Source organism: Thermobia domestica, chromosome 1 (assembly GCF_964235325.1).
Source record: "Thermobia domestica chromosome 1, izTheDome1.hap1.1, whole genome shotgun sequence".
NCBI lineage: Eukaryota > Metazoa > Arthropoda > Insecta > Zygentoma > Lepismatidae > Thermobia > Thermobia domestica.
In genome coordinates this window covers 332275691-332297320 of record NC_137454.1, presented here as the reverse complement: position 1 = coordinate 332297320, position 21630 = coordinate 332275691, and the positions used below count along the sequence as shown (strand labels likewise).

The 21630-nt window shown below is 35.7% G+C and overlaps 1 long non-coding RNA gene across 1 annotated transcript in view; it reads right to left on the bottom strand.

Moving 5' to 3' along the window:
* LOC145668002 (uncharacterized) overlaps nucleotides 1-21297 on the bottom strand; it is a 42328-nt gene extending 21031 nt beyond the window's left edge. Inside the window, exon 1 of the long non-coding RNA XR_014127941.1 lies at nucleotides 21229-21297. This is a non-coding gene — a long non-coding RNA (uncharacterized LOC145668002). The remainder of the gene's footprint in view (nucleotides 1-21228) is intronic.
* Nucleotides 21298-21630: the final 333 nt, after the last annotated feature.

The window sequence follows — 21630 nt, the reverse complement described above, 5'->3', positions numbered from 1 at the left end:
GGTTCAACACGGAAACATTCATTGTGACTTTTAATGGCATTTCATCTTTTCTTAGGAAATAATACAAGCTACAAGCTGTTATTGTAATCATATATAAAGAAGTCGTCCTGATCTTCGCACAGGCCAAACCGCTTAAGCTAGAAACTTGAAATTCGGACAGTAGATAAGATTTTCGATCTAAGGTATCACTAAGGAAGGATTTTTGGGAAATTCAAAGAAAGGAAGGGGGAATGGGGTGGGAATTATTTGAATAAGATGATCATCTCTCCGAATCCCTTAAGGTTAGAAAACTGAAATTTTGATTTTGATTTCTCATTTAAAATAATGCGTTTCAACATTTTTTGATACTTCAGTAAAATGGGGAAAAGAGGTGTAAAGAAAATGGGGCGGGGATTGCAATTATCATAATAAGATATCAATATCTAAGAATCTTTGAAGGTTAGAAACATGGAATTAGATATATGGACTTCTCACTTAAAACAATTCAATATATATTTCAGCGTTTTGTATTATTATTATTATTATTATTATTATTATTATAAGATGCCTATATTTCGGGATTCCTTACGGCTAGAGACATGAAAGTTGCTAATTTGATTATTCATTTAAAATAATGAAACATGTATTTGAGCATTTTTTGCCACTTAACGTACAGTAGAAAGGCAAAAAAAAAAAAAAAAAAAAAAAATTAGGTGAGGGTTGACTAAAATGCCTTGCGAGGTGTTTGAATTTCGTGACAGCGTTTTAGCTCGATTCAATTATATGTATATGAAAGACACAGAAGGGAGAACGCAAAATATTGTGCCACAATACACGTAGAAGCATTTTCTACGTTGTACAGGGCCGTATTCCGAACAAATTGGGGGTCTGGGAGCGAAATCCCACCTAGGTAAAGGCTACTATAATATAATTTTATTGTTGTTGTAGGCATACATGTTTCTAAATGCTGCTTTTAAGAAATTAATTAATAGAGCCAATTTCCAACACCGTCTTCCTCGTCTGGTCTTTTTTTTTTTTTTTTTTTTTTTTACATACTCAATTATACCACTGCAAAAGCAGAGTATTCGGACAAAATACCCTATACGGTGTTTAAAGTCCCCAGTTTGATTCCCGTTGAGGGTACATTTCAACGAAAAATGTGGTTCGGATTCCATTACAATCAATAAGTGCACGTCTCCTTTAGCCGTCATGTCACTACCATGGAACGTTAAGCTCAAGCAACAAATCAAAATACCCTATGTATAGAGGTCTACACTTTTGTAATAGTATCCTATATTTGTCTTCTTGCTCTCTCCTGCTTAAGTTAAAAATTCCTGAATGTACCAGAAATTGAATTCCTTACACATTCATCTTTAAATGCATCAATTGAGTATAGTTGGGAGCTTTTCTTGAGAAATGAACTATTCCATGCACACATAACGTCAAGGCTTATCAATGACTCCCCAACTCCTCGTGAATCCTGGGTTCTATACCAATCATAGAAATGTTTTCTTCATCTTTGATACATCAGAAGATTTTGGTACGACTTATGTAGCCGCAATCTTAACGCGCACTTAAGAAAATGTCAATAATGTTGATAAACTGAAATCATGGTGAAATATTGAGTTTAGCAAAACGAAACGTAACGGAAATCCAACATCTTGCCCTCAGGAAATGTTCTTTCCATAGCGCCATAGATCAAAGATCAGATCAGAGAGACAGTGAAAAAAAATGTCATGGATAGGGGTCGACGAACGTCAAGGCATTCTATTGGATAATGAAATTGATAGTTATATCAAACTTCATGTTTTCTTGCGATCACTTTAGTGAAACAAAGGGAAGCTATATTTATATACACAGAGGAGATATGGGAGAGGCTCGTGGCAGATAACAGGTGACATATAAATGCAATCGTCAATATAGTACTTTGTGTAAGTACTGTGCAAGACACTGCATCTGATATATTGTGGTGACTAAGTGTGAAGTGAATTATGATACCGCCACGCCTCCGAAACGGAAGTTCGTATTTAATTTAACTCTAGAGAAAGAATATACTTTCATAAAAATAATAATAATAATAATAATAAAAATCGGGTCACAAAATATAATCTGAGAATCAGGTTTACGCCCCCCCTCCTCTCCAGCCCCGGATTCATATGTGTCCCATTTTTGCAAATTAAAATTCTGGTCACTTTTAGGCTATCTCATCTTCCAGAAAGCGAACCGCACCTCCAAACGATACCTCTGGATCCGCTAGTGCTTCTGTATGGCACAGTTCTATACAATATACATACTGTTATCGTTGGAAAAGAACCCGTCAAGGCACCCTTGCAAAACAACATCAAAGATAAACGGTTTTATTTATTTTTCTGTATGGCTTAGTTCTATAAAATGAATACATGCTGTTACTGTGGGTGAGGAACCCGTGAAGGGTGCAGTGTGTCCCGCGCATACAGCACCCTGCGAAACACCACGTTAGAGGGAAGTGGTTTTAATTGTCCTTCTGTATATCAGTTCTATATAGTAAATTCATATAGTCATTGGCGCAAATCCCGAGAGGATGAGGGGGACATGTCCCCAACCTTGGAACTACGGGGGACTGTCCCCTCAATAATTCGATTTGAAATGTGTTTTTGGGGGAGAAATGTGATGATTTGTGTCCGACTGCCACAAAGGAAAGTGAGATGAAATTGATGTCTCTTGGCTTGTTTCATTTTAAAAAAAGAATCGTATTCTTTCATATTTCAAACTGAACTTCGTATCCTGGCGTATTTACGTCACACCATTCTGTATTAATTCAGCTCCCGTTACTTGGACACAAATTGCAATAAGTGTCAGAAAAGGATATGTGCCTCTCCTCATGCTGGAAAATTGTATCAGCTGTAGATAGGGCATAAATCCCGAGGAAATGGGGAGCCTGCCCCCCAATTTCAATACATTAAATTCGTCTTTAATTATTGTTAGTCTATTTATTTAATTCCTGTAACGATTCCTATAATGCTATTGAGATCATCATCATTTTTCTCAAATAATAGTATTCTTGCGTCATACATAATTTATTTTCTTTCTTCATAGTTTTGGGAAAGTCATTATTTAAGTTATTATAAAATAAGTGTCCTAAAATTTAATGCGGTCTAAGTAGAAGCATACCAATTACAAATATGCATGTATTCAGATTTCAGAATAAGTTCATGGCACTGATTTGTAATACTGATATTTACCACTATTTCATCTACATCGCCTGATATATAGTATACATGTTCACCTCAGAAAGCAGATTCATCTTAGTCTCATCTGCCCCTTCGCCACCAAAAAAAGCCTTAAATCTGCCCGTCTCCCAATATTGAAGACAACTGTGCTCCCCCAGTTTCTTTGGGAGCCACCCTTGCACCGCCACTGCACTTTATCCGATTGTACACTAATGGAATCTATGACTAAAAATAATGGACATTCACTTTTGCCCAATTTCAATCCGACATTTTGTTCTGGAGTATGTCTGTTTTTGCATTTTTCCGAAAATTTTCGGATGGTCATCGCTCCGAGGCATTTCTACACCCAGGTTGGTCTATACTTTTCTTTTTATCTTGGAGACAGGAATTAAATCTTCCAAAAGACACAGACACACACACACACACACACACACACATATATATATATATATATATATATATATATATAACGTAATCACGTTTGTATGAGCGCCCTCTTGGTAGACTTGTCCACCGCCCTCATTAGTAAGCCAGCACGGGCCTGGATCTTTGTGGATGTTTGTGATACTGTAGCATCCTTAGTTTGTAACAAAATTTCAGCCTTTTTTTATATTATTCTAAAAGTTACAAGAGTGTAAAGATAAATAGTCCACTAAGTGTGTTCGTGTCACGTTATTTTTTTATTTTTACTCTAAGAGTGTCAAACACGAGTATCCTCTAAATAAATCTTATCTACCCCACTCGGGGAGGGGGCTAGAAGATTCAAATGACACCAATGTACAATCACTTACCTCTGTTTCTTTTGTGGCTCCATCTCTGGATCACCCTCGGCCTCAATAATCTCTTCCAGTGACTGCTATCTTGATGTTTCCTGTATAACACCAACGTGTCGTGATCTTAAATGGTACCACAAGCCAGTCGTTGAATTTCGATTGTGGATAATACTTCGACAGTAATTGCATTTTGAAGAAACACCATCATTTTCACGAGTGAAATGTTCCAATATATTCGACTTTCCCATTGTAAATACTTCCCGAAAATATCTCTTGCAGTTATCTTATATAGTTCGAAACAAGCTCTGCGTTGGTAACTGATATAATGAACTCAGTTGGGTATTCCTCATAACGAACTAATGCTTCTCCCACTAGGCCAATAAACATATCAGAAGTGTTGATATCGTAGGACACGTGTCCTTTCTCTAAACAACAATCTTTTATTGTTACCAAAATATTCAGTCACAGCGAATACGAAACCACGTACCGTATCAACAAAGGCGAGTACGAGATAGCTAGCTAAAAGCAGTCTCAAATAGCTATTACGATTAGAACACGCCGCATCAGCGAAATAAGATACTATTCAATTTCAGTCAGGGAGTAAAGCTTATCTGTATGTAATGATGCGTTTCTTTTCTTTTGTTTATAACTTCAATCAAACCAGGCAGGGAAGGAAATGTTGCTCTTTCGCAACTTCAAATTTCTCATCAGTTTCGTTTCGTCCCTTCGTGTTCCATCTCCTTCTGTTTCGATTTTTTTCGTTTTTCGTTTTCCGAAAAATTTTTCGTTTTTCGTTTTCCGAAAATTTGTTCGTTTTTCGTTTTTCGAAAAATTTTTCGTTTTTCGTTTTTCGAAAAATTTTTCGTTTTTCGAAAAATTTTTCGTTTTTCGTTTTCCGAAAAATTTTTCGTTTTTCGTTTTCCGAAAAATTTTTCGTTTTTCGTTTTTCGAAAAATTTTTCGTTTTTCGTTTTTCGAAAAATTTTTCGTTTTTCGTTTTTCGAAAAATTTTTCGTTTTTCGTTTTTCGTTTTCGAAAAATCCATTTTTCGAGAAAGTATTTTTCGAAAAAATGTGGCCATCCCTAGTCTCGACTCATCTCGTGCGCATCCCTACCAGCAGTCCCCGCAACTCAATTTGTGCCCGCTGCGGGTCCGCAGCAGAGTTGCGCAGGAAAGTCTGCTCGTGTGGCATGAATGATAAGAACCAATGTATTTCCGGCTCGCGAGGGTCCGCAGCAGACTTTTCTGCTCGTCTGAACCGAGACTATAACGCAACCATAAATATTATTGATGTCTTGAGCGCCTTTGTCTCCAGACTGGAAGTATCCTAAAGTGAATCTTCGGATTGTGAGCGTAAAAAACAGCACGATGCCAGTTTCACGTCATATGACAGGAGAGTAGATCTATTTGCAATCCGGAATCTCCTGACAGGAAGTCAGTAGTACTTAGCCATCTGCTAAAAATAACGACTTTAATAAGCTGGATTGATTCAAGACAAGGTCAATATCATTCTACAAGGAAAATGGTTAAGAATGATTTTCATGATTACCTAAAGAACTGTTATCGAAGACGTTAGGATGACGTATGTCTAGGTTTAAGCTTTTTTTTTTTTCTATTCATATTTTCGATAACCGTAACAAGCCTTCACAAGGTTACAATTTTGATTTCATGTTTTTGTTATGTTATTTTATAAAATAATATCTCACAACCTCCATATTTACAAAAGATGCTGTCGTGGTTGAAGATCTCCTTGAACTTCGTGTTTTGTTAGCTACGAAATAATATTTGTCAATAATTTCCCAATATTTAAGCTTAACGAATTAATTCACATTGAATAAAGTTCTTTTTATCATACAGATGTTCTTTAATGAAAAATAACTTCTTGATTTGATTTCGTTGCCTAATTGTCCCCTAGTTTGAGTCCCATTCTCTCTCATTATGTTCACAAACTGTATAATTAAATGACCGCATTACGAGCGTACTAGCAAGGATGTTGGGGGTATGAGTAAAATAACTGTTGGGAAGAATAGGCATACCTAGCGCAAGCAACCCTCTTATGAAAGCGCACTTTGTATAAAGAGAAAGTTCTCAGAATACGTGCTTTATAACACTAAGATTTGAGTTTGCCGAATAAAATCCTGTGTCATAATATTGATACTCTCTATGACGGGTCTATGAGCAATCGGGGGTATCGTTGAATGTGCCTTTGATTTTTCTTAATGAATTCTTGTTAGACAATATCTGATAACAAAAGGCATGCCTGAACACCCCCACCCAATTTCCCTATATAGAAATCGGCGCAACTGGGACATTCTTAATCTGTATATAGTTTTAGGATTATTATTAGAAATTTGATTTCTGGGCTTTCAGCATCTTTTTCCATGTTAGCCCGCCATAGATGAGGGATGACGTCCTTCGGTGATCACGCTATCCGAGGAGAGGTAAGGAAGAAAGGAAACGGCCTGGGACCTATATGTTCGGTACCATCCCAGCATTTACTTCGTGTGAATGAGGAAAACCCAGAAAAAACTCACTCAGGATGGCTGATCTGAAAAAGCTTTTACTGTTTTTCGACCAAGTTGAGTTGAGTTGATTTTAGTTTAGCGTCCCTTTCAGCAGCGAGGCGATGTGAGACGTGGACCTACTGATTAACGTGGAATCCGAACCACATGAGCTCCCGCCGGGAATCGAACCCGGGTCTCCCACGTCAAAGGCGTGTACGCTAACCGCTTAACCACGAGGGAGCTCTGTTTTTCGACCGAGTGCCCTCACCGGGAATCGAACCCGGGACTTGTACATAGTTTTAATTAGCAGTGCTTTCTCTTTGTGGGGAAGATATATTATGTATGTTTGTCCCTGCTTTTCTCTCTCTGATGGAAAAGTAGGCAATAAAATTAGTGTATTTTCCTTCATTCCTCTAAATTATCCGTTGAAAATTAATTTACGAAACTTCAACTGAGCAAGTGAGTTGTATGAAGAAATAACTACAACATACAAAAAGAGTGCTGCGAGAATATTAGGTTTTAGATCCGGACTGGTTGAGCTCTGTAGCCACCTATCGTTTAACAAGTGTGTGAGAGCCAGTGAAATGTTTCGTGTTAGGGGAGCAGAGAGAGAGAGAGAGACAGTAGGCGGGGATTATGCGCTCAACCAATAGCGAGTGGTTCTTGTGCTTGAGAGAGGTTCGCAGCTGGATACAACAGCGGAAATCGTTGTAGCCATCCAGCATCGTCGTTACTATGGAGCAGGATTTCTCAAACTGTGGTCCGCGACCACAAGTTGTACTCAAAGCTTGCCTTGTCGTTCTGTTATTTAACCTATACACAATGGCTCGGCGGTAGAGCACTTACCTCTGGTGCGCTGGATGTCTGATTCGATCCCCGCCCAAGTAAGCTTATGATGGACAACATAGGTGTCCGTGAGTTAGCTAGGGGTTATCCCATTTCCTCCCATGCTCTCATTCCACCAATTATTCCAATAGCATTCACTTGTCTTATTCATCGCCTCCCTTAGCCTAAAAAGCGTACGCGCCTTTGGAGTGGGAGACCCGGGTTTGATTTCCGTCGGGAGCTCATGTGATATGGATTCCATGTTAGGTCTATTCAGTAGGTCCCGTTTCATATAGCCTCGCTGCAGCAAGGGACGTTAAACTCAAAATCAACAAAATCAACATCCCTTAGCATAAAGGGCATGCATGATCGTAGGATGTTAACTGAAAGAAATTTCTACATTAATCCAAAAATTACAGAAAAGTAAAATTCAAGTAAATTACGTAGCCTATCACACACTAATTTAGAATCTTAAACGAAGTTTGAAAATTATAAAAATTATGAATTTCCTCTCAGTTTTCATTTTTTTTTAAGATTATGTGTTAATAATTAATACCATACATAATTAAGGCAATTTCCATTAAAATCACGAAGACACACAAAAACCGCGTAAGCCAGCTTGCAGCTTAAAACAAAACAACAACAAACTAATCACATCAGAAATGGATTTGGGCATTTAAAGCTTTTGTTTTAAGCCAGCGAAACGGGTAATGGACGTTAAAAATGAAAATGAAATGAAATCTTTTAGTTTTACGTCCCACGCTTATGCCGGTTAGGCTAAAGGAGACGGTGATGATGAGAAATGAATGAAGTGGTGGAATAAAGAAAGTGGGAGGAAACGAGAGAACCCCGAGAAAACCCACGAGCACGGTGTTTGTCCACCACAAAGTCCACACGGCGCGAACCAGGGACCCCAAGTACCGGAGGTGAACGGTCTACCACCGAGCCACCACGCCCCCATAATGGACGTTAGGTGTAAAATAAAGCTGTAATTATCATTCCTTAATACCTGTTATCTGTAATCATTATTCTCAATCTACCCAGTTACTCCTCTATATCAAGATTCTTAATACTGTGCACTTTTACTATCTCTATTAGTATGCCTTGCAGAAATATGAGGAATCTCATAGAACAGCTATATCAATCCGTCTGTCGATACTATCAATATTGATAGACTCGATAGTAATACTTTCGATAGTATAAATGTTAAGAGATATCCAGAAATTCTCTTTTTGATATGGATTCAATGTCCCAAAAATATGTTCCAATTCGTCTGTTAACTCTCTATTCGAAACCGGAAATGGAAGAAATTAATCACTTCCGGTTGTAATGTTGATCATGAGTGTAAAGTTGAATTAAACTGGTAGTGGCAAAAATCTACTATCAAATGCGGTTTCAGTATTGTTCTCCACTATACGATATAGCGAGACAAATCTTTTTAATATGGGTTCAGTTTTACCTACCCTTAGAAGAAAAGTTTTTTTTAAAAAAAATATAGGTTTGAACACTGCCACATACCAAAAAGGAAAAAAGAAAGCGAGATTCCATTTAAAAAAAAAAATCATCCAAAGCAATAGGTTCCATCTCCAACCTTATATCTTTACTGAAACAGGAAATTGTAGAAGTCACTACCACTTGCGGTTTCAATATTTGTTTGGCAGTGCAAAAACGGTAAGACATTTTCTAATAAGATATGTCTCCCATTTAATTCAGTGCGGCAAGAATGTATCATCTTCACCCCTATCCGTGTATTTAAACCGGAAGTTGGAGAAACATAGCATTTCAAGATTAAGCACTGATAGGCATAAAGAAAAGAGAGAACATTACCCTTATATATAAGGTAAATTGGTGTGTATCCGTCTTGAAGGAGCAAAGCCGGTTTTATATAGCTATCCTTCGCGTTGGTAAAGGATATCATCCACCTATTTCACTTTGATTTCAATACGTTTCAGTGGTAGAGCTCTCACTTCTGTTTGCTATTATTATTATTATTATTAGTAGTAGTAGTAGTAGTAGTAGTAGTAGTAGTAGTAGTAGAAGTAGAAGTAGTAGTAGTAGTAGTAGGTCCTAATGGTAGTAGTATATGTACATATGTAAGCATAGTGAGTTACTAATGCTTTGACATTGAGAAAAAAGGACTTCTTGTTCGCAGTTAGCATGTAGAAAGCCCCACCGCCCTGAAAAAAATAAATGTCTTCCCTAGAATAACCTGCTAGTTATAAATCTGTCGTATTCACAACTGATATTCCTTATAGATAGGACTACTAGGAACTAATCGCCTGTTCCATTCTCTATTTCTTTCTTTCTTTCTTAATCTCCATCCTCCTCAAACAAAAATTAAGAGTCGAACTTTATTCTTCAATTTCTATATTGTTATAATTTCGAAACAGTCGACTTTGCTTCCGAATCTTCAAAACTATTAATACTTGAGGAGCATCTCTTATAATTTTGCTTGCGTGTGTGTAAGTGTGTGCAAGAATCTAAACTTAAGTAAAAATTTCATGTATTTTATTGATATGTTAATATACAATTGAAAAAAAAAAAACATATGTCTTTTTTAAATTTAGGGGGAAGCAATTGCCCCTGCCCTCCCCGATCCAGAAATAAGGCCACTGTTTTATCATTTCTACGTTCAGAATCTCGCGTATAGCCGCGTGGTATAACACCCTTTTAATGAGCATACCATATTTACAAGTAAGTTAGATACGCTTTGTTTTCACCGTCCATTTTTCATTCTGTAGCTAAACCAGCCGTGTGCAACAGCCGCCCCGCAGGCTATATGCGGCCCGCCTAACCCTGTCTTCCGGCCCGCGGGTCAGTTATTGAAAACAACAATTATTATAATGTTTCTTTTTTACGAAACCTGTTAAGAGTGAACTGGAAATTTTCCATCGATCACACAGTGCGAAACGTGGTAACGCCCTGAAGACAAGCACAGGTACTTGGGGAAAATTTCTCTCGGTATAAGGATTGCTAGATGTACCGACAAAGTTCTAAATATATTATTCTGCTCCTCTTTAGTGAGTAAATATTTTGGTTACCAGTAAAACAGTTGTTTTGTGTTATTGTAATGTAAATTGAACCACTGATTGGAAAAAGGGAATAAGTACAATTTTTTGCGATTTTAACCTGAGATAGCAGATGTGTTCCTTTAAGATAGTTGCATCGTTGAGTAGAAAATTGGAATGTTTGGGCAACTCTATGTGACCAATGTAGAAGGCAAAATCTCTTACTGATTAGAAAAAGGGAATAACTACGTTTCTTATTTCCTTCTTACAGTCACTACAGGACACGACCACAACTGTGAGACTGTGTGTAAGTAGACAACCACCAGAGCCCTCTGCTTTCGTTACGATACTTCGCCTTCTTTTTGCATTGCACAATCTATGGAGAACTTTTTGCCCCAATCAGTTACAGATTTACATGTTTTCAGTGATACAAGTGGTGGTCAAAACTGCAATCATTCAATGACATGAATGCTTTTCAGCCTGACCGTATCATAACGGTTCCCACTATACACCAATATTTGCCTGTCAGAGGTCACAGTTTTTACCATGTGACCGAAATTTTGCTGTAATCAAACCAGAACTCAAACGACACAATCGCATTTATTTACCAGCACAGTATAGCCACATAATTAGGAATGCAACAAATACTGATCCTCCATTTCAGGTTTACGAAGTTGTCAATGAAGAAATCTTAGATTTTAAACATTGGTGGTAACCGCTTTAGAAATCTTCAGGTAGCATTGTGGACAAAACAGTGAAATTCCAAGTAAGTAAATAGAGACACTGTTTACAAAGCAGAATCTCCAGGTTATGTCCAAGCTCATAAGTTTATCAATGGACTAAGAACTGATATTTTTCGATTACTCAAAAGTAATGTCACAAACGTTGCACTGCCAACGTCAAAGGCATACGATTGGCAAGTCTCGATCAATCAGAAAAAGATCAACGATTCTTCACAAATCATCAAATACATACCTGACCAATACAAACAGTTTTATAGGATGATTCGTTCATGGAAAACCACTGATCAAGAAACTGTAGAAGACGAAGATGCAGACGGATAGGAACCTATGTAAACCCATTCTACTGTGACAAGGTATTTTGCTACGTATTTTGTTCAGTTGTCTATTGTATTACTTTTCTTGCTGTACGAATAACATGTGCTGTACAGAAAAACGAACGGTGACAATAAAAGTGTTAGAAGCCTAATATGCGTGATAGTTCGAATACATATATCCAAGATTAACATACAACATTGCATTCAACATGTACATTTTCATAGCTTTCTATCAAACTGCACATTACATACCCTACACACAATTACAATTGCACCCAACTTTAATTGATTGGAAAAAGGGAATATTTTTTCCATTTTTAAGCTTTTCTAACCAATTCCAGGGCTGCAATACAAGATTCTTCTTGTTGTCTTAGTGTTTGTTAGTTGTTTTGCTACAAGTAATCAATTATACACTTTTTGCAACAAATACAAACAACGCCTCTAGAAGGTTTTTTAACGTTATTGAAAACTTAGGTCTGATGCACTTATTCCCTTTTTCCAATCAGTGATTCAATTACGATCAACATGTTCCATCATTTAATACTATACTACTCAATTGTAGTAAAATGATATACCTACAGTGAGGCCCGCGAATCTTTTAGTGCTCTCTGATTGGCCCGCCCACTGTTCTAAGTTGCACACCCTTGAGTTAAACCATCAATATTATGTTTATGAAACGGCTATAGAGTAAATGAAAAACATTGCTTTCCGTTATAATCACCGACTCAGGTAAAAAAATACATTGAATTCAAAATAAGTATTATGGGATTCTTATGTTAACCTTACCTTGTGTGGCAGGATGGTCGTCCGAAGTTCTCACATAACAAAGATTTCAAACAGACTGATGTTGCATGTTAGTGTGCATTTGTTGTTTGAAAAAATTTTAAAAATAGAAATAAAAATAAAAATAAAAGTAAAAAACGCATGCAAAATAGAGTCGCATCTGTTAGATGCTATCTTCTCACGAAACCAAGTTATTACTTCCAATGACTTCCTGTTAGTAGACCCTAGTGGACATGTAATTTGATAGTACATGATACCTTTTTATTTTTAGCCGTAATTTGCAGAAAACAGTTGTTAACTCACTTTGATATTACCAACGTTATATATATATATATATATATATATATATATATATATATATATATATATATATATATATATATATATATATATATATATATATATATATATGTGTGTGTGTGTGTGTGTGTGTGTGTGTGTGCCGCTATTATTTCCGTCCATTATCTGAAACGCCTGTGAAGTTGCCCCCACTTTCAAATTTCGACTCAGAACCAAAATCAATCGTTTGGTTTTTGTTTGTTATTGATTGTTTTGAAGAGAAAATTGTTTCAAAAAACTTCAAAATAAATTTACAAAATAAAGTTGGGAGAGGCAACTTCAAACTGACCCCTACTTTCAAATTTTGAATCGAAACCGGAGTTAATCGTTTGTTATTGATTGTTTTGAACGAAAATTAGTTTGTTTCGAAAACCTTAAGGAGATATTTACGAAATAAGGTTCGAGTATTCTTTACTTCACCATAGTTTCTCAAATTTCAATTTCAAAATCATTAAGTCACTTACAGAATAAAATTGAATGGGAAAAAGTTCACACTGACCTTCCAAATTTCAAATTTGAAACCGGAAGTTGTTGCGGAATTCAAACATAAAGTGTTAAGGATGAAGATGTAATGTGTTTGAATTCCACAACTTCTCGTTTCAAAATAGATATATATGGAGAAAAAATGGTAACAGGTAGCAAGTACTAGTTTTTTAAAAATCGATTAAACGTTCTAGACATAATAATAATCTTCTCTCTCAACCCTCTGTGCAAACCGGAAGTGACAGAAATTATTCACTTGCGGTTTTAACATTAATTAGTCTACCATTGATCAAAAACTGCAATACATAGATAGTGAGAAGCAGTATTCTGTAATCAATTAAAGCGTTCCAAAAGTATATTCTTCTCCACTATAATCTCTCTAATAAAACCAAAGTGGTAGAAATCAACCATTTGCGGATTTGACGTTGATCACTATATATTAAAAAGGGTAATAAATAGAAGCAGGTTCCTGCAACCGATTAAATATCTCAAGAACACACATCATGACTATTCTAAAACCGGAACTGGTAGAAATCCACTAGGTCTGCAGATCTCAATATTGCTCTACATAGCTACAGCAAAAACCATGGGTCATGTTTGAACGTTGATCGTCATAGAGTGAAAACGGTACTATATAGCAAGAAGCGGTTCTGTTCAACCAATTAAGTATTCCAAGAATATATTTCGTCTCCACTCTAATATATCTTGTAAAACCGGAAATGATACAAATCTATTAATACATATGATTTCAATAATATTAAAAAAATATAACACCATACATAACAAAACTTAGTCACGTGGTGTACACGTGACACTTATTTGTTTAATATATAAAGGGAGAATGAATTAATCTTTGTTTGTTTCAAATAGTATTACTCTCTTTCTTCTCAATTTGTAATCAATAAAACAATTGTACGACGTTGCGTTGTTACTCAATCTGTATTCGTTGTAGAGTTTCGATTCTCATTTTACAAGTTTTAAATAAAATAACGAAATACTGGTTTGTTATCGAATCTGCAGGCTGCCTTACTTCAAATATTATTATTACTATTATAGGTTTTTGCTTTTAAGCAATTCTTAAAGCAATAAAACGCAGGCCTATTGTACTATTATTAAATATGTGCTGCTTTCAAACAGTATTATTCTGTTCAGTGGGGTATGCAAGGAGAGGGATTTCGGAGTTGTATCCCCCCTCGCGTTGAGTAAGATGCAAAAATAAACATTTATCAGGTTAAGATAAATACATAAACACTTGAAATTATACAAACTTGGCCTAACTCTTTCCTCCTGACAAATTTCTGAGTACATTACTGATTGTTTTCTCTTCTCATTAGACCCCTATTAACCATTTTCTGCTTTGAACGATATTTTAAAGTGCAGAACAAGAGTGAAGGTGACAATCCACTTTATTATCAACGTATCTTCAAATATTTTCGATTTTTCTTCGAAACAATGAGTTACAAACTCGAAATTATTAAATGGAGGGACCGGGGTAAATTTAGTGCCATCCCAACTTTATTTTGTAAATATCTTTTTATGATTTTCGAAACAAAGTTTTCTTCTTTCTTCAAAACGATCAATAACAAACGAAAAATAATCGATTAACTACAGTTTCGGATAGAAATTTGAAAGTGTATGTATGGGGATGGAGGGCAGTGAAAATGTAAATATATTTTTAAAATTTTCGAAATAAACGATTTTTTTTATTATTATTCAAAAGAATCATTAAAAACCATCAGAATGATTGGTTTGGATTTTGAATCGAAATTGAAATTTGAGAGACCAGGGTGAAGTTAAAACCTGAGACAAACATCTCTGCTCCTGTGCCTTCGATGCTGGTGTCCTACCTCGCTCGCTATCGCTCACCTTGCCTCCCGTTTACTCTGGTATGTCAAACATCCAAGTTATATCCGGAAAGGAATAATCATGCGACGTTGAAACTTTAGGGAGCAGGTGAGAAAAAAAATGGTTGATACTTAAATTAGTGTGCAAGTAACTTTCAGAAAGAGCATGATGGGAGATCGGAAATATTTTTGAATCTGATCAACACATTGAAGAACGTGAGACTAGAAATAAAGCATAGCAATTAATTGATATGAATAAACGTTTGTAAGAAGGTTTTCATCTCCCAAACGTTTGCTATAAGGTGTTCAAGTATATGAATAACCTTATCCAGTTGACTAGAAAGCATGCTACTAGAAAAATCCTAAATGGTTGGTACGTTTTTCAAAATTTCGTGTATATTGTCAGCTACAAACTGTTGTCCACACAAATTAACTTCCGTTTGAGAAATCAGTTTTTTCACATTACTTACAATTAACAACTTGTTCAGTTGTAGTGAAATTAAAAGCGCTCGTCTATAGTGTAACGTGAGTGTGGCCCCATGTAACGTAAATGATCTCGGTTTTTGCGGGAGAACCCAAAAGATGTAAAAGAATTTCAGACCAGATTAAACCTGGAATATCCTCATTCACACCAGGCAAATGTCGGGATAGTACTTAACATAGATGTCTCAGATCGCTTCATTCTTCCCTCAATCCTTTCTTCCTATCCTAACTCTTCCGCCGAGGGTCGTCATTCCTCACATACGACGAACTTAGATCATAAATGTTAGTAGTGCCCAGAAATATAATTCTTATAGACCCTATGATTCGGAACATGTGGCACATGGATTGCAAAGCGCATATGAAATAGGGTCTCTAGCAAATACCAAGCTTCAGAACTCGGACCCATTTCCCCTCACCTTTTACAGTGTCACTGATAAACAGAACCATAATTAGATCTTAGTATTAATATTTGTGTAAGCGCAAGTGGGTTGCTGGGCAAACTAACATTTAAAAAAAATCAAAAAATAAATATAAAAAATGAGAGCTTTTAACTAAAGACGATTGTACAACTTTAATCTATAACGTACAGCAAGTCAAAGGCTTAAGGCCAGGTGCGAGTTGGAATACTAACGACGACGTTGGACAACTCTACCAAATGGTGTCCATACAAACATGAATAATTATATATATATATATATATATATATATATATATATATATATATATATATATATATATATATATATATATATATATATATATATATATATATATATATATATGGATTTAGGAGGATTTTGTCTATTAAAACCCACAAAAGTGTTTTAGTAACGTAAATAGCTAAACTGTGAAAATTTCTTTACTAGATTTATTAGTTCTTGTGATAATTTTTTGTCAAACAAAATGAAAATAAACATACCAACAAATGAACATAGCCATATTTTAGAAATGTACGAGGCACGCAATAGGCACTGATTCGAACACTGCTCTAAAACACCCAAAAACAATCAAATTTGTAAATATATTTTCTAAAGAATTTAAGAAAAAACGAACAGAAAACTTCAATTATTTAAATTGCGTTATAATGGATAGTGCTTGGCTTCTGAAAGTTTTTTTTTTTTTTTTTTTTTTTTTTTTTTTTTTTTTTTAAATAAGTGAGTAGCAGCAGGAAGTACAGAGAGAAGGACAAAAGAACAACTAAAACATTTTATCTAGAATGTGATGTTTTGCAGGCGCTTTATGTAAAGGGCGCACTGTACCTTTCACAGGTTCTTTTCCAACAACAACTGCAGGATTTTATTATTAAAGAAACTTGTATCTTTATTTACAACGTGATGTTTCTGAGATCGCATTGAGACATGTTCCAGTGTCCCGGTGGGCCAGCCCATGTCTGCTTGGAGGAAAAAACTAGTAGTTACAATAATGATGTCTTGGGACAATGGATTGTATAAAGGGGGTCCAGGTACTCTCGAAGTATGCGTGGGAACCCATATATTTATTATTCTTCTTATTAGTGTATTGGTAGACGATCCCTAACAAGAAAATAAACATACGTGAACCCCTCCCCAACTTATAGAGAAATCAGCGCAACTGACCCGTTCTCAATCTGCCCACCTTTTCTGTTGGTAGTCCTTGTGTTTTCTTGCTCTCTTTCTCTCTCTCTGTCTCTCTCTCTAATGGAAAAATTATGCAATAAAATGTTATGCCTTGCCCTTGCTTCTTTCCCCTCAATTCTCCGTCGAAATGAATTATTTGCAAACCTTGCTAGACGTCCAATGAAGAATAGATGGCAGCACTGTACTGATGAAGTAACTACGATATACAAAGCATGTGCTAGCGTAAGATTGGAAAATCGTTTAGATTGCATTCATTGAGCTCTGTATCGACCTATCGTATGAGACAGCCAGTGAAGTATTTCGTGTGGCGGGAAAACAGAGGGAGGTAGACGCAAGACGGAGGTTATTCGTTAAACCAATAGCGAGTACAGCTCTTATGCTGGATGAAATTCGATTTACGAACTTCTGTATCCAGGCAGCGATCGGTCGTTTCCATAGACCTGCGCAGTGATGCCAGCTTGTACAATAGGGTTGCCAACATGCCGGTCTTTCACCGGTCTGGCCGGAAATGTTGCTGTTATTTTCATTCAAGCCAGTGACCGGTACAAAGTTCTTACCATCTCCTTTATGACCAGCTTTTTCAAATTTTTATCTAGTTCGAAGCAATTTAATCTAGTTCGAAGTATAGCTTTAAAAAATAACTTTCATTATGTAAATCCAAAACTGTCACCTTTCACCATCTACCAACGAGGTTCTAGAAGGTAAAAACTGGGAGGGGGGATACCAGAACCCAGACTATGACAGGTATAACGTGAGTTTACTATAAACTTTCAAAAATATATAAATAATACCTTAAATTGTTTTGTCATTCAAAACACTGGGGGGACTAGGTCACCGGGCCCTGGGTTAGATCCGCCACTGGATTAATATATTATGTTCATCTGTTTAGATAATTTTAAAGAAGTGGCAGTTACTGGTAAATATAATAAAATGATCAATGCCGATTTCAGTTTCACATTTATAGCAGAATGTATCTATCAAGCTTACTGAATGTACTAAGGATATGCAGAATACAAGTGCTAGTGTACTTTTGTGCAAAGATAATACATTTCCTTCCCATGGATGAGTTCGAACAGAGATACTTCACACTTAGACCTTATCATAGGTTAACTGAAGAGGTGTTGATTTTTTTATATTCCAGAGTTGGCAGCCCTGTTGTACTATAAATCCCATTTCATAGATTTTGTTTACGTTGACTTTTCGGAAGAGGATATGGGATTTTTCATATATGCACACATATAAAAAATCCACGTCAAACAAATTTTCTACAGACATAAAAATGTAATCAATAATCAAGAAATGAATGTTTATCGTCAGATTCGACATTTTTCCACGAGTAGACTAGATATATTCTTTGCTGTCGGGAAGGTGCATGCTAGTGCTGAAGTGGTTTGTGAATTAGTTAACCATATGAGATGCTTACAAACCAAGCGCCAAGGAATGCAATTCTAGCTCGAACATTGACTCCTGTTGGGCCTAGTGGCTAGCACGCTTGCCTTTGGTGCGGGTGGTCCGGGGTTCGATTCCCAGTGGGGGTACAGTTGAACGAAAAAAGTGGTTCGGGTTCCACTATAATCAGTAGGTCCCGTCTCCCTTAGGCATGCAAGCATAATCATGGGACGTTAAACTCAAACAAATCTAACTTGAACATTTTGGAAAGGAAAAGAAAATATACGAACGAATCCATGAAAGAAGAAAAGTAAAATAGTAAACGAGTAGACCTACACAGAAGTATTAAGATGCTCCTTACAAAATACTTGAGAACCAAGTATCGTTATCTCAGTAGAAGTTGATGACACAAGGTCGCGATGTAGACACTGGATTTCTGAGATCAAATACCATTTTTTCGATTAAAGAAAACATTTAATAAACTATTTTATAATGAGATAAGATCGAAATCTACGAGCAACTCATTCAGATATTGTAAAAACAATATTCATTTTTCAAGTAATGAAAAGTTTCTTCATATATTATATTCGTAACGAGTGTAACGTGAGAAATTTAGAGGCAAAATTGTCATTTTCCCTGTCCAGATAGGATTTTTATAACATTTTAGATTGGTGTCACTGGTCCAGCGTTTCTCAAACTGTGGTCAACGAAAATAGGCCTATATTCGAACTCAACTTGATATCTCTACCAAAACCAGATGTGATAGGAATCACCCACTTCCGCTATCGAGTAAAATAATAATAATAATAATAATAATAATAATAATAATAATAATAATAATAATAATAATAATAATAATAATAATAATAATAATAGCAAGAATCCATGCTTTCTCTCACTCTGTCTCTCTCTCTCTTCAAATCAATTTAGCGTTCTAAGAATAGGAATTCTCTCTTGGTGATTTCGTAGCTTTTACTCCCTGTAGCTTGGTAAGAATGTTTTCTGCTTTTTCCCTTAGAAATTAGTCTTGCTCATTAGCACAGATTCGATCACGGGTGAATGAAGTAAACATAATATGCACTTGGTAGTATGAAATATTAATCATTACAGTAATTAAACCTTTTATTTGCTCCCGGTAAGATACTTGTATAAATAAGTAAATTGTGACCGTCTTATTGAATTCTAATGTTGGATGAGATAACCTTTCTATGGACAATTATGCATGATTTCCTCTTTTAATACTTGCAACTTTGTACACAACGGTTACTAGAATACATGGTAGAGTATATGGCTGAAATATGTGAACAAATGTTTATTTTCGATTGATGAAAACTGGAAAATGTCAACAAATGATTATTTTTAATTGATCAAATGGTTACCTAGAAAATTTAAAGGGCATTTTTACGAATGATTTTTATGGTGGATTTCGTATCAGGTTTTTCAGTAACTAATTACCAATGTTTATTCAACATTGAAATATCAACATTGCTTTTCTTTACTCGTTAACATATTGATTGAAATTAGCCAAATTCGAGCTACTTGTCAGTGTGAGACATTTACACAAGCTGATTTACTTTGGTCACAGTTTACGTGGGCATTTGCGAATCTTTTCCGGTTTTGTGTGAAATCTGTCTCAGAATGTACGTACGCAAATTTTACGTGAATTAAAATTATATAGAATACAAACAGAAGCATTTGTCGTGCATAAAACAGTGCAAAAATATCATTGAACATAAGATCAAATGTTCTGAAAGATTAGGAGAGACAATCATTAAAGAATTTCCCAACATAGGAAGAAACACTAACAGAAAGGAAAAAGGAAATATTCCATCCATACTACATACAAACTGGGTACATATCCTTTAACTTAGCCTAATAACCAGCAACATAATTTGACAATATTCAGATATTTGGAAAAATTCCCAAATTATACTCATCTTTTTTTTTTTTTTTTAAAAAAAAAAAAGCAGAGTAGTTAACAATTTGTTGTTTTTGTTCTCGATTCAAAGAGATCCAAGGATTTTATTATCCTTTTAGATCCTGATTTATGACTTTCGGGGAATAGCCACGAGTAGAAAATCATTAGGAATGAAAGTCAATGCGTGGAAAAGCCACGCAATGAAAATATGAGTACTCTCATAATTTGTTGATCAAACACAATAGAATTAATTGGTTCAGGATTCTTGGGCGTCATCCTCATAGAGGTAGGGGAAAATCTGTGTAACGGTCAATTTTACCTTCCTCAAATTTTTTGATAATGGTTGCTTCAAGTTAGCTTTCTCCTCGCTATGATACCGTTCAATAACAGATTCTGAAAACTAATCACCTAGTCTACATTGTTTCTTAAACCTCATCCCTTCTCAATTAAAATTAGAATCATCCAGCGGCAGATCTAGAAGGTAAAAATTGCGGGAGAGGGGAGGGAGCAAGAATCCAGACTATGGTAGGTATATCATGAGTTTACTATAAACTTTCAATAATATATATATAAATAATAGCTTAAATTATTTTTATCACCGGCCCCTGCCTAGATCCTCCGCTGGAATCATTGGTTATTTATGAGTTATTTAATAGTTGCACTTTGTTTTTCGATTTTTAAGTTGCTATAAATTTCTGAATAGTCGACTTTTGTTGCTTAATCTTTCCAACAATAAAGTCTTTATTTTTAACTTACAGTCAGATCTCTGGAAATACATAATCGCAATATTATGTGAAACACCCTATATATGAACGTATATTACAAGTTTGTCTGATAAGTTTTATTTTATCGTGCATTGCGTATTCTCTAATTTTAATTAAACTGTGAGTATTGCACTTTCGCATTTATCAAAGATCATAGAATACATGGAAAATATTGCTTCGTGTTATAATTAGTCTATCAATTTAGCTAATTTTGAAATCAGAATTAGTATTGAAGGTTTAGTATGCTAACTTACCTTATGTACCAAGACACTCGTCCAAGGCTCGCACATGATGAAGATCCCGAACAGAACTGACAGTTGTGCTAAAACAAAGAAACGATTTAAAAACAAAAACTTCCGGCTGCTAGTAAAGAGTCACCACCTGTTAAAGATGCGTTATCTCCTCACGAAATCCAGTCATTTTCTTCAAAACTATCTTCGTGTTATAATGACAGACATGTAATTTGAAAGTAATTGACACTTTTTAAGTTTAGCCGTAATTTGCAGAGAACAGCTGTTAGTGAATTAAGGGATTACCAGATTTTTATGTACAGGCTGGTCTGGAACGACACGAGAAGAAAACTTCGGGTAATGAATGCTACACGAAAACATTGTTTTAAAATTGTACTAGCAGAACCTGCGCTCTCTACACAGTGC